Raw genomic sequence first — 13,179 nt, 5'->3', positions numbered from 1 at the left:
GACAAACTATTTTTCAATTCTAATTTTTAAATTAATACCCATTAACTACTTCCTTTAACAGTTTTATCCTCTTTATCCTGGCTTTCTTTGTGCTGCTGTCCATGCGGGCATTCATCTCAGTTGAGTGTGCTTGTAACTGTTATTGGCCAGGTATGTGAATAATTCTGTACCTTTGGTAACATAGGTGGCAGCATCTAGAGTGTTTGTGGTGCACTTTGGCTGATCTTCCACTGTTTATCACTGGTGAGGCCACTTCTTCCAACTCCTTTTCCTTCTGCCCACTTTACTTCAGCTTATCTTATCAGCCTCAAAAATGCATTTTCTATGGCCATCATATTAGATAGCCATTATTTTCCATGTGAAGAAAGTTATTTTCTTTAAACCTGTAATATTTGATTTGCTTTAAAACTGATGCCTAACAGGCTTCAGGATTATTTGATAAGAAAACTGACCCAGAAACACTGCTGAAGAATTCCTTGCTAATTTTGCTTTCCTTATGAAAGCAAACAGAAAGAACAGGAAGGCTGTTTATAGAAGGCACAGATTCAGACTTGGAGTCATTGCTTAAAGGTGTGACTGCTTCTCTCTGAAACCAGCTGCCTCATAGCTCCAGATAAAGCTGCCCACATGTCCCATGTGCTTGGTTGCATTTAGCTCTGCCTTCTGCATGCAGATTATACCTGCATCATGCAAGGTAACCCAAGGAGACTATAACTTTCTCTCCAGATCTTGGGATTTTCTCCCTCTGCACATCCACCAAGAGAAGACCGTCCTGTCATCCCGCACATATCACTGTAGTCCTCTGAAAATCTATGCTGTACATAGACTTCTAGAAAGTCTTGAATTTTCATAGATTGTTGTTTTTTCTGCTTTCAGCATCTGAGATATTTTTTGCAGGAAAATGCAATTCCGTTGCTGGAGGGCCTGAACGAGATCCCCAAGTTTTATTTGTAATTGAACAGCCATTTCTGAATATAAAACCTGGATGAGCAACCTGGACATATACAGAAGATCCACAGTACAGACAGCCCACCCTGAAGATGAATGTTTGTAGGTAAGTAACTTTTTAAATTTTATTTCTTCATTTTCAGGTGGATATTTATGTCTGAAAACAAAAACCCACAAACACCTATTTATTTATTATACATCTGCTTATGGAGTGTAGTTTGAGTGGTTTGTCTTATTTGAAATATGACAGACTGAATGAATTCCTTCCTGGAAAATGTCAGCTTTTAGTTGGCTGACATCTCTTCATGAAATCAAGGCACGAAAGTAGAGAGAATTAGTTTTAGCAGCTGCAATGATAAATTGATCATCTGGATTGTGCAGTTATGGATCAGGAAAAAATGCAATCAGTTTTATTAAGGAATAATTGCTTCTTTGGTGTCCTGTGAGAAAATGAAGAAGCTAGAGATGATTGAAATCTGTGATTTAGCTTCACTCACAGGGATTTATGTGCCTCCTAAGAAATTCTGACAGCCTCCCTCCTGACACGTGAAGTCTCACTGCTGTGACTCTACAGAATGTACTGAGGAAGCTTGTTCTAGTTATAGTGGAACAAGAAATTGGAAAGTGATGGTGGAGATTTCAAAAACATTGCAACTAATTGTAAAGTAGCCTTTGATTAAAACAAGGGTATCACACGGGCCTTGATCTTACAGTCTGATCAGCATGCAGAGACCTCCTCCTTTTCACATCAGACTGCAAGATCATTTCTGGATCACATAGAGACCATGCTGCATTTAGACCAAAACAACTCACTCTCTACACAGATGCTATCACAAATGGCCGTGGTAGCTCTGTATATAGTATTAGCTTTTTGGATATAGCTTTTCAAACTCAAATGCCTACTTTTAGGAATCTAGCTCATAACAACAGACTATGTATAGTAATTGCGTTTTCTTTTCACTCCTTGGAGTATTGATGCCTGGTGCATATCAACTGTTTAATGGAGGTGGCCCAGGCTCAAAAATGATAGTCTTTAAAAGGTCTGAGATGGTCTGTCTTAGGTAGAAGAAATAATACTTCTTTTTCTACCACTGTACTTTATGTGAGCTCAGCTACGGACCCAAGAAAACCTTTAAGTGCCTAAGCAGCTCCTTAAAATCTCCGTTAGATATTTTGGTGGATCAGCATCATGTGAGACAGTATTAAATGCCTTTTCTCTTAGACATCTGAGCATTGGTTACACACAGAGAAGTGATTTGGCTGGCAGTTTGGGAGGTAAGCTGTCATTAAGCTGTGGGCTTTCAGAAGACTCCCTGATAACATTTCTGCAGCAATTGACAGTGCTAATTTTGTAAGTGTACTCCAGCTCTTTTTAAGATCATATTGCTGGTGCAGCACAGATTAAATGTGCAGCTCCAATGTGTTGTTATGAGATGCCTTTTAAAATTCTATTGACAGCCTCTGGTGCAGAAACTTAGCCATCTGCTGCCGTCTGAAAGCATAGGAGGGAAAATCTATAGCTGGTGTAAATCCAGGCAAATCTCGCTGAGGAGGAGTTTGTCCCAAAGCTGCTAAATGGCAGACTAGACAAATACTATGACAGTGTTTTTGTGAAGATATCAGTCTCTGGGGGGCAACATCCCTTTCCAGCTTGGGAAATGCTTTGGAGTATAATATATAATTATTTTTCTACATAGTTAACAGTGAAGTATATCAGGTGTTGTTTCTCCATAGGGGATTATCTGCATTACAGCTTCAAGACAGTAGATTCTATACAGATAAATCTTGATGATGGACTAAAGCTTTACCAGGCAAGCATCTCGCAAGGAGGACTAGGATAATATTTAAAATCAAAAGGCTATTGCAGAAAGCAGTAACTTTCTGTCACTGTCCTGCATCTATCTGGTTTGAGTTTACTGCATCCATACAGTTGCCACAGTAGAAATGACTCCTGAAAAGAGATTTGGAACTATGAGCAGTAGTGGCTTTTTGGGGACTGTGCCTGCTGTCATAAGAGTGTGAGGTGGGTGAAGGGGACCCAAAAGCTGGAGAAGAATAAGAAAAGATGCTACAGTGCTGAAGATGAGAGCAGGACAGTTCTAGGGGAAAAGAGGTGAGGTTGTTGTTTTGACTAGGCATGATTCGGTTGTGTTCTGCATTATTGACTTCAGTTAACTTTAATGGATTTGCAGAATGTGAATTGCAAACACAGAACTACTTCCTCAGAACCCCTGCTTCTCAGCTCACAACAGCTGAGGTAAAAGATCTCTTCTTTAATGAGCAAAGCTAGTGGCAGATGCTCTTTTATTTCTGAAATCAGATCCTTATGATCATCACCACTTAGCAACTGTCAAAGAATAGTGTCTCACACAGGGCAGCCACCTGCCATGGGTTCTGGACCCAACTGCTGTGATGTGAAGCAAGATCATCTAACCTGACTCCTAGCTCTTGGGAGGAACTGGTGCAACTTGTGCTGAACTTGGCAGACTTACCTCTTCCCACTTTCTATGGGAATAAGAAACTACTCTGTCCAATGGTGCACAGTAATGGGGTCAATGGAGTGCAGTGAAGCAGAAACAGAGTGAGGATTACTGTTATAGTTGATAATTTCCAGTTACTCTTCATCTCTACTTTTCTGCTGCACAGCTAGGCCTACGATCTCCTGAGCGTTTGATGAATTTCTTTCTCCTATTTGGTGCTAAGCTTCTGCAAAACAGCCATGTGTTGCTACCTAGCATTAATATTGTGCTGTCAAGTGGTGATGAAGTTAGTAGCTATGTGAGTGTTTCACACTGTCAGACAAGAAGGTATCAAGTCAACAACAAGCCTTTGTTGGGTGCAGCACTTAGATTGCAGCCATCTCATGCTTCCAACTGTAAATATTAATGGTATAAGTTAGACCTTTATTGGCTACATAATTCTTGCCTTAGCACGCTACATGACACTGTCACATTACTTAGTTAATGATATTCCTTGATAAAAATTTCTAGTATGTTTATATCCTAGTGTTTGTTCTTTTTTCTACTAGATGATGATCAGAGAAGACTTACATCAGTACGTTTTATATTCAAGGAAGACTTTGGAAGAGATGCAATACTTGGAAAATGTAAATGAAATTCTTATAAAAATCTGTAGAGCTCTACATCAATAATCACTCCTTGAAATCTCATTTTAATTTTGATTCAGATGTTTGATAGTGAATTTACCATATTCTTACAGCCTTTTTTCTTTTTCATGTACTTTATTGTTGACAGGAGTGTTTGAGTCTGTCTCTCCCCACGAATTTAAATTCCAATCTTAGGGACTCTTGGATTAGTACTGCATACTTAGGGAAATACCTGGTCATTGTACTGATAGTTGCCCGCATTCAATACTGAACGTGATTTGGATGAAGCTTAATCTAGTAATTGCTTTTTATATTTCTGCTGAAGGTGCAAGAAGTTTATGAAGTCTCTTTTCATGTTATAGCCAGCACGGTACATGCGGGAGAGGTCTCTATAAATACATTAGAGATTTCTCTTAAGTTTTTTGCTCCGTGCTTTTACCTTACTGCCACCTAAGGATAACTGATAGAAAATACATTGTAGTTCACATTAGACGAATTTACTCTAATATGCTAGGATTTAATGGCAGCATTGTTAATGTCTTTCTTCAAAGATTTCCTACACTTTCAGAAGATTTTCTCGAAGTTCATACTTCTTACGAAAAAATATGCTGGCTCACCTAATTGCATTTATTTCTGGTCCTCCAACATAAGGCATATTGACTGTGAGTAACTCAGCTCTGCTTCAGTTAGATGATTAATTTGGATCCGTAGGTTTCTCAGTACAGGATGAAAGTAAGCATTTTATATAGTCTGCAGAGTCAGATCAAAATTCACCTTTATCTGCACATGCAAGCTCTTTTCACTACAGGAGCCCCTTGCTCTAATGGCTGTATGAGGGCTCTCTCATTCTACCCTGGTCCTAACACTCCCACCAGGAGCAAGACCAATTGAGGTCTGGCTAGGACTTACCCCCAGGTCTCCACCTTTGGCTGTCTGCCACATGTTGGTGTTTGTACAGCCCTGAACAAGAAAGCTAGAGTCTGATGGGTAGTCTTTTTGATAATATAATGAATATTATGGAGCTGTTGCAAGCTGGGATTGTTCCTGTACACTGTTTATTTTGGAGGAGAATATGACATTCTCCAGGAACAGAGCAGGTGCTGCTGTCCATCCTCAGGCATCTGAGCTCAGTTTGAAGTCTACAACGTTGTTATTTAAGGTGGGGAATTAATCGTGTTCAGAAATAAGCAAAAGATATTTAAAACTATCATAGAGTTACTGAAACTAAAGACTTTCTCATACTTCACCTTGCTCAGAGGAGTTATTGGTTTTGTCTTGAGCACTGCAATAGCCAGGAGTTTGTACAAATGGGGTACTCAGGAATTCATTCCTGAATGCCAACATGTGACTTGTTAAGCACTGAAGCATCTGCCCTCGGAAATGATTTTTATGTGCTTTATTAAAGCAGTGTGGTTAACTTTCCACGTTAACTTATATTAACATTAATAGAATCTGTTGTAATTTAGTATATTCTCACATGAAATGGACCTCAAGTTCATTCTCCTTTGTAATTTAATGGTATGGACTTTGTTACACTTTAACTAAAGAAACTAAGTTAGGTCTAGTAGCACTGAGCAGCCAAGACAAGGCAATACAGTAACTTTTTAAATTTTTTAAGGTTCATTGTACTGTATCCAAGAAAGGCAGAACACATTGCCAAACAGATAATTGGTTATCCTGCTCATATAGTGCTTGAGATCCTCTTAACGCTACCATTCTCTTTTTCTTTTCTACCAACAACCAAAGCAGTTTGGAGTGGTGCAAAAGCTGCTCTAGTTAAATAATTGCAAAGGTTTCTAAAGGGCACCGTTGCTGATTCCCCCTGTCCTTTCCACTGTGTTACAGCAGTACCACAGCAGTTTTTATTCTTCTTGAAAAGGGAATAAATAATGTTTGAATAAATTTGAGGACTATTGTTTTTACAGTTTGGTACACAGAATCTAAAATATTTAAGTAACAAGCTTTTCCTCCCATGTAGATGACTCTGTTTGAAAACATGTAAGTGTTTCTGATCATTTGAACACAAAATATTTTTCAGATATTCAAGAATAGGATTTTTTTATTGCTTTTTAGTGGAAAAATATTCAAGAACTCTAATAAAGTGTGCAAAATATTTTCAGACACTATTAGGAATGGAGTTTCATAACAAGAACTGAAAAGCACTCTGCACAAGAACATACTTCACATGCAGAACTCACCAAGAGATGCATAGGCAGATGAGCCTGCCACCCTTGCTTTATCTGGAAACATCATAACTCCATGGACCTTTCTGTAGTAATTGTAAGTATGTGAATCATTTCTGAGCACTATTCTGCCAGATGTATTTATTATGCTGAGCTAGTATGTAGATAGGAGTAATGTGCTACAGGACTGCTGCTGTCTAAATAATGTAGTGGTTGCAGCCAAGGGCCATGGTTCCTATTTAAGTACTGAATAAAAGTGAGGAGGTTTTTGTTAAAGTTCTTAATGGTGGTGGACAAGCTTCCCCTGAAGCCACCTTCCAATCTGGCAATAAATCCCATTTATAGCTTTGTACTTATCTCTCAATTCTGTTCATTTTAGTGAAGAGGACAAACATTGAATCCCAAGAGGTTGCTGCCAACTCCATATACATTATCTTTTCTGTTATGAACTCCTCAACTTCTGTCCAGTTTATTTTTCTTTTTAAAAGCAGTCAAGGACAAGCCCAGGCTTTATTTTTCAATTTGAAGGTGAGGCTGGAATTTGTTTTACTGTAGAAACTTCTAGTGAGTTCACTAACTTGGATTTAAGGAATTAAAATGTATTTATTTTATTGTCTGTTTTCAGTCTGCTTTTGGCCAGACTGTTCAGTGACATCGAGCATTATTGTTTGAAAGTCACTGGAAGACAGAATTATTTGTTTCTGCTCTTACAAATGTATGTATATTATATATATATATATATATATACATAAATATACATATATATATACACACACCCATATTTCTGAGTTAATTGTTCTAAAGAGCTGAAACAACTTTTAGTATATATTCTAGTATCACTGGAAGCCAGAAAAAATTTAAAAATAATTAAAAAAAAGAGAGAGAGGAAAATAAAATTTTTAAAAAAGAACATTAATTTTCATGAACCATATGATAAAAAGCATGTAAAATTTAGCATCTGAACAATGCAGGCATGGTGTGCTCGAATGTGCTTGGAAGTGAGCAATGACTGAAGTAAATGCCCATGTGATGTGACTGAGAGTCTACAAGGAAAACATCAGAAGGTGAGAAAAGGAAAACAATGCTTCTGCAACATAAAGGATGGTGTACAGACAAAACATGTTAGTCTGAACGTTAAATGTGTTATGTGAATACCCTATTTGAGCCGATTCCTATACTGTGGAGTGTTAGGCTGTCATATGTCATCTGGGCTCCCTTTGCTGCTTATATTTACCACATACATTAAATATTCAGCTGCTTTGCACTGATGCATGCAGTGATGTCGGCCTCATGAGGAGTGTTCTTGTCTTTTCCAGCTAAGACACATCAGATAACCTTATCGTCTTTGCAACCTAATGTTTCTGTACCTTATGTTATGGTACATATTAAATGTGTTTCTTGCAATACTCTTTTAGAAGTTTTAGTTCAATCCTGTGTTTTGAAAGCAGACTAACAGAAAGTAGCAGAGGATATTAAGGAGCTCCAGAAAAAAAAGAAGAAAAACAGCTACAAAAATGGCAATGTGACATTTGCAATGACTTTCAGAGCAGAACCGTTCATTTTACAAATCTAAAGATGTTTGTTCTGACTCTGCATCTGACCTGGCACAGGAATGAATGTCCCCATACCATCAGCAGCAGTAAGTCTGCCTTTGTGGCTGACCTACACAATCGTGAGACTGCAGTGAGTTTATCTGTGCTGTGCTGCATTCCTCTCTGAGTAGCTGACAGTGCAGGGCTGCTCTGTCAGGCACCGCAGCAACAACTCACCAGCAGCCCACCTCCTCCTGCTGCCTGCCTGTCTCAGCTCCAGCAGCATCAGGAAAGCAGGCAGGTGCGCTGGGGAAGACAAAACCCCAGTAAGTGCCTGCATGCCCTGTGGCTAAAGCCTTGCCCTCACTGTGCTGCCCTCCTCTGTGTCTCACTTGCTGTGCATGAGGAGCAATAGCTGAGTGCAGCTCCTCAGCCTGAACAGCAGCACTTTCCAGATCTGGTTGACTTTCCTGTCTTTGCTTCATTTTGCCACATCCCTGGCCTAGCTGATGAGCAATACTGGCCTAGTGTTGAGCATTTGAACTTAGGCTAAGAACAAAAATGATAATGCTGCCTCAAAATAATCGCACGTGAGTATGACTTAAAAACAAAACAAAATCTATCCTGTATTTCTGGCATGATGTGACTCTTTGGACCTTCTCCAAGCCTGATGAGAGTACTGACTGAGAACTGACTGAGTACTGACTGAGAACTAGACAGTATGGCTCTATTTGTGATGGTATTCCTCTATAGCTCTTCAAATACTTTCCATCTCTGTGGCTATTGGCAAGGAAGAAGTACGTAAGGCAAACAGGTAAAGCTATGGTGAGACTGAGAAAAACTAGTCTTGGTATTACATTCCTGATGTCCATGTCTTTTATTTGAATGATCATTATCCATTAATGGCTTCACAAGGATGAATAAGTAAATAGTTAGAGAATGCATTATTCATGAATCACTAGGCTTTAATTATTGTAATTAAGTATCGTTTGCTACGTTCACATTACTAAGCCTTGTAGTTAATGAATACATTAGCTAATTGCTGCAGTGCCAATTCAATCAAAATTCTGTGTGCCTGTTCTATGGAAGCCTGAGAGAGCTTTACTGAATTCAGATTCAATATTGAACATACTTTACATGCTTATCAGTGTATTTTTAATGACACTAAATGTGAATTGTAACCTGCAGTGCATGACGCTTGTCCTTGTGCCCTGGAGGATCAAATGATACCAGCTGGAAGCAACAGCAGCACACATCAGAGAACATAGCATTAGCAGAACTTGTATTCTGGGATGTGAAATCTAGCACTGCTTTCAATATTCATGTATATTCACAAGTACAATAGGAGAGGGTATGCTTTGTGAGGAAGTGCTGTCCCAAAGGTGCAGCTGATGATAATGCTCAAAAAACAATTTTAAAGTACATCCTGAGCTGTTTGCCAGTCAGCATAGGGATGCCTTTTGCTATGCACAGCACAGGCAGAATGGGCTTTGGGGCCTAATGGGACCTCATAGTACTCCTGAAACACAAAGTAAAAGGATCACAAACTTTCCATTTATTTTATTTTACTCTCTGAAGATGTATTGCAGGTAATAGTTGTCTAAGTGTTACAGAATGATGTCCTGCTGGAGTTTTTTTGTGGCTATTTTTTCAGGTTATAGTAACCAGTGGTTCTTGAGGTAGTATTTTGAAGAACTTTTCATTGCAAACATTTATAGGGAAAATCATTACATCAAACTGCAAAAATTAGTTCAGGAGCTAAAAGATGATTTAGAGAACTAGAGCGTCCGTCCAGCTGGACCTCTGGGTGTCAGGCCAGGGAAAATATTTGCAATGGGGAAAAAAAAAAAAAAGGAAAAAAAAAAAAAAAGGAAACCTGATTTAATTCACTGTGAGTTTGAAGCATATTTTTTTATATTTTTTGTTTCACTAACTTATTATAGTCACATAGCATATAGCACTGAGCAAACTGTGTATTGAATCTAGTTTCTTAAAAATTAAATTATCTGGGACTAAAAGAATTCAATAAGCATTCAGCATCAAGGATTCTTTCACAAACACTTGGGTTCTTTTTGGCTAAGACAGAATGCTACTGGCAGAACTTGAATTGCAGTAGCAGAGGAGCATCACTCAGAACCTGTTTTTTTAAGGGTCAGAAGTAAGAACTATAGTCAGTACAGCAATTCTAAGTTTTCCATTCTCTATGCACACTTCCCCAGTGCAATACTGCTCCTTGGTTTCCCTCACTTGTTAAAGAATACCCTTTTGCTCCTCCCACAGCTGATGTAGATACTTTTGCTTCCCCTTTTAGTACCTCAACCACTGCTATCTTTCCTCTCTTTTCAGAAATCTTTCTTTTTTCTTCAAGCTCTATCACTGTTACTTCTCACTGCCCGTATTTATGAATGACAGTTACTGAGATGAAAAAACATTTGAACCTTAGCATCAAAATAGAGGGATCCATTACTGCTAGTGTCAATGTTCATAATCACAAGCCATGCCTCCCAATACAGTGAACTTGCTTGTTTGCTTCCATTCATCTATGAAGATCTTGCTGCTATATCTCAATATTAAACATTAAAATCTTTAAGCTCTTAGATCCTAAAAAATCTTTGCAATTGGATGTACTTACAAAAAACTAGTGCTTAGCAAAGCTTTTTTTCATTTTTGTTTCTAAAGCTGCTTCCTTTAAAATGGCTTCTCTTTCTGTGAAAGTATATATTCCAAAAAATAATTTTAATTAATCTGGAATTTGTTTCCTTTTTCTGTTTAATGTTATAAACTAGAAATATGAAGTCCGTTCTCAACTAGAGATCTGTGCACAGGTCAGAACCAGCTTATAGGCTATGATGTAACTCAAAGGGAAGAAATGACCTGTCAGAATGTTAGCAGAGGCTTTCCAACACCCAGCAGTTTTGTAAGTATTGACAGTACAAAAGGAGAAAGCAGGTAATAAGAGTCACTTTGAGCCCTGCAGACCCTTTAAGCGCTCCTTCTCTGAGTTGCTGATTTGGGTCTTGTCAGTTGGGTTGTGCTATGCAACTGCCCTTGGACACATAACAGAGCTGCAGCTGGGGAGGCACTGGCAGCTGAACAGCTGCCCCGGGCACTGCCAGCACTACTGCAGAGCAATGGGGAAATGCAGCCTCTGCTGGTGTGTGTAAGGTGGTAATATCAGAAGAAACAACACACTTGAAGCAAATGGACAGAGCTGTCAGCAGGAAATGAGAAGCAGACATAGAGACAAAGGCAGAAGGTTTATTTTGTGCAATGACAGGAAAGTTCTGTACACGTACATGATGTAGTTGAACATATGGAAATATAGAGGGGAGAGGAGCACAGCTGAAGTCAGGAGATGTTTCATGATGACAAGGCATTAGAGGAAGGAAAGAATTAAATTGCAAGAACAGACAATATTTGTGTAGCATGTACTCAAAGACTGAACTGCTGCTCTGCAGGTAACAAACTCTAAATGTACGTGAAAGCTCACATGTTCCTTTAAATCCATTTAAAACTTTTGTGCAGTCATCACATTTCTGGTATTGAATAGAAGAAGTTTTGGAATCTCCATACAGATATATTTGTTGGTTTGCATGCTGCAATGATAGCTATTGCTTGTCAGGCATAGAGTTAATACATGTACTTTTTCTAGCTTTCTTCAACGTTAATTACTTGCTTATAAAGAGGGAAGGACCTTTCATGTGAACAGCACTTTTTTTTGTAAAGAGCAATAAACACAAAAACTACCCAAATCACTTTTTAAGATAAATATAACAAAGATATTATCCTAATAAATGTAGCTGTTATCATATTACTATATTGTGCTTAAGTTTTCATACTAAGGCAAATGCTCAATACAGGAATGTGTGGCATTTCACAGGGATGAATCATTGTATTTGCTGCAAATGCACAAAAGAATGTGAGGGTTTTCTGAAAATAGGAACCTTATTTAATAATACCAGTGTTGCTGCAATTATGCTTGGAATGAAGTTAAAAAAAAAATCAATCTGGGGACACTTCTGAAAGATGAGAAATAAAAGAGAGGCTTGATTCTCAGGCAATGACTTCTGCTGCATTTTACTGTAGCAAAATGAGAACCTTAACATATCACTTATCACTCTCTGGAGTCACAAAACCTCTTCAAATAACTCTAATCTTTCCTATAACTTTGCTACATGCCACTATCATTTGAGATCTCTATTTTAGATGGCTAAAAGGAGTATGGAATATATACAAATATAATACGATCATCAGTGCCCAGAGAAATATTTGCACAGTTCACAACTGCTTTTTGCATTGAAGCATTGTTCAGAAAAAATCACTTTCACTGTTGTTTTATATTTAGCAGTGTCCTTCATTTATGTTGACTCTCCCAAAGGCATCCACAAATTCAGATATTTTACATTTCCTACATTTTTTCTTTCCTTTTTTTTTTTTTTTTTTTCTAAATCTCCCAGTGTTCATAATTTTCATTATTTAAAGAATCCATGTACAGCCACTCAACTGAAGTACCTTGGTTACTTCATGTGAAGGAACAAAAGGTTGTACTTTAGTCTATTGAGTCTACCTACTGACAGAGAGACTTTCTGAAATTTGAAGAAATCTTTGGAAAATACAGCAAATTTGTAATTTCAAAATCTAATATACTTCCTGGGCCTTACTTGACAGAGGAATTCTAATGAAAAATGAGATAGCCACAATTTATCTCAGAGTGATGCACTGGAGGTGTAGAGGCTAATGGAGCAGAGGTGCAGGATTGCCACTAAACTAAGTGGATGTACAAGGGGCCCCATTGCTAATCCATAATGTTATTTATCCAAAAGCACCATACTTGGTATCGCATGTGGGAGACCAAATGGCCAAAAACTAGCAATGAAAGTATTATGTGGTGCAGAGATAGTGACACCAGTAAGATTTAATGGTAAAATTAACCTCTCTGAGGGCAACAAACCTTTGCCAGTCATTGCATAGTGCTTGAATGCTACCACAGGTGTATCTTAAAGTTCCCCTTGTTATGTCTTACTTTCTGATCTCCTCCACTGTTTGTGCTGACAGCGTGCATGTAGTGAAATGGTCTATTGATGTGGGGTTGAAACACTTTTTAAGATTTGCTAGCGCTTGTTCTAATATGAAGAAGTGAAAGCACTAACACAGATCCAAAGTAGTTCATCAAACAGGTAAGAACTCGGACCTGAGCATTGCATCACAAAGTTCCCATCATTCACTTTCTTATATATTATAAAGTAACATGATATTACTGAAGGATTTGCTTCCACGTTACAACGAGAGTTGAAGAACATTTGTATAAAACTGAATGTTTCACATAAGTTCAAAAAACATATAAAATGATTTTTCAAACTCAGATGCTTGCATTGCTTTGCTAAGCTCTTTGGTCAAGGCATCTTCTGTT

General features: G+C 38.2%; 1 protein-coding gene across 1 annotated transcript in view; it reads right to left on the bottom strand.

Moving 5' to 3' along the window:
* Positions 1-13,179, bottom strand: part of CRB1 (crumbs cell polarity complex component 1) — a 92,193-nt gene that overhangs the window by 8,977 nt on the left and 70,037 nt on the right. The window lies entirely within an intron of this gene.

The sequence above is a fragment of the Centrocercus urophasianus genome, unplaced genomic scaffold (genome assembly GCF_019232065.1).
Source record: "Centrocercus urophasianus isolate 14NV4802_14NV808 unplaced genomic scaffold, USGS_Curo_1.0 seq_18, whole genome shotgun sequence".
Taxonomy (NCBI): Eukaryota; Metazoa; Chordata; class Aves; order Galliformes; family Phasianidae; genus Centrocercus; species Centrocercus urophasianus.
Note: the sequence above shows the minus strand (reverse complement) of the source record. Positions and strands in the feature narration are given on the sequence as shown.